The sequence below is a fragment of the Xyrauchen texanus genome, chromosome 28 (genome assembly GCF_025860055.1).
Source record: "Xyrauchen texanus isolate HMW12.3.18 chromosome 28, RBS_HiC_50CHRs, whole genome shotgun sequence".
NCBI lineage: Eukaryota > Metazoa > Chordata > Actinopteri > Cypriniformes > Catostomidae > Xyrauchen > Xyrauchen texanus.
Window position 1 is genome coordinate 40796955 of NC_068303.1, and position 1291 is coordinate 40798245.

Consider the following 1291-nt stretch of genomic DNA (forward strand, 5'->3'; position numbering starts at 1 on the left):
AGGAACAAAAAGCAGTCACCTTCTAAAACGCCAGCAGAAAGGCAGCATTTCATTGTTCTGATAATCACTTTTCTCTACACAACATAATGCAGTGACTCTTGAGCGGGCCAGTTAAGGCCTTTAAGTCATCAGGCGTACCACATACGCAGATCCTAATGCCTGAGGTGTATGGACAAATAAAGAGACGACTCGTGTCTTTTAGAACATTTCCTAGTTCAAGCTAGAAACGAGACACGAGTTGGCAAGGGATATTGAAAATATGCTTTTGCAAAGATAGGGCCAAAGACATCATTTATGAATCTCAATGACACCCACTGAAAATCAAGAATGGAAAACAAACCAACAGCAATTTTCAAACGCAGTTGGCAGGGTTTGAACCTGCGTGGGGAGAGCCCAATGGATTTCAAGTCCATCAACTTAACCACTCGGCCACACCTACTTGAAAGAATAAAGAAATGCATAATTTTAGCATTCCTTTTATCAATAGGGCACATTCAAAGGGCAGCACTTTATGGCTAGGCAAAGCCTGACAGTGGTACTTTCAAAGCAGAACCTCTGCCAGTTCGCTCTCACTTCCCGGGTAAGATTGCCACCTAGTCTTCCAGGTGGCTAAACCTTAATCCAACGGTGAAGTAATTAAACAGGCATGTAACAACTTTTGTAGGTTAATCACATCGAAAAGAGCAAACAGTTGGTCATTTCGTATGAGAGATTTGTAGCTATTTTAGCCTCATTACAAATAGACAGGCAATCACCCAAACAGGGACTTGATACCAGAACCCAAAGATTAATAGTCTGATTCTCTACTGACTGAGCAATCCAGGAATATGCTACTTGTTACAACCCCCTGGCAGATAAAGGAAGTAATGCCAAAAAATGCATGACCCATTTTAACCTTAAGACAATTTGCAGTGAAGTCTAGAATCAATAAGCATTGAGAACGTTGAGCTGCTCTTGGCAGGTAGGAATGATTACAAATCTTGGAAAAAAGCAGTCATCTTCCAAAACGGCAGCAGAAATGCAAACTTTCATAGTTCTGATACACATGTTTCTCTACTCAACATAATGCAGTGACTCTTGAGCGGGCTAGTTAAGGCCTTTAAGTCATCGGGGGTACCAAAGCCACAGATCCTTATGCCTGAAGTGTACGTACAGATAAAGAGATGACTTGTGCCTTTTAGAACATTGCCCACTTCAGGCTCTAAACTAGATGCGGGTCAGGAAGGGAAATTGAAAAAAGCTTGTACAAATCAGAATCAGCTTTATTGCCAAGTATGCTTACACATACAAG

The 1291-nt window shown here is 41.4% G+C and overlaps 1 non-coding gene across 1 annotated transcript; it reads right to left on the minus strand.

The window, feature by feature from the left end:
• Window positions 1-357: 357 nt before the first annotated feature.
• On the minus strand, window positions 358-439 carry trnas-uga (transfer RNA serine (anticodon UGA)). The gene has a single exon. It is a non-coding gene; the product is annotated as a tRNA-Ser (tRNA).
• Between the last annotated feature and the right edge of the window lie 852 nt (window positions 440-1291).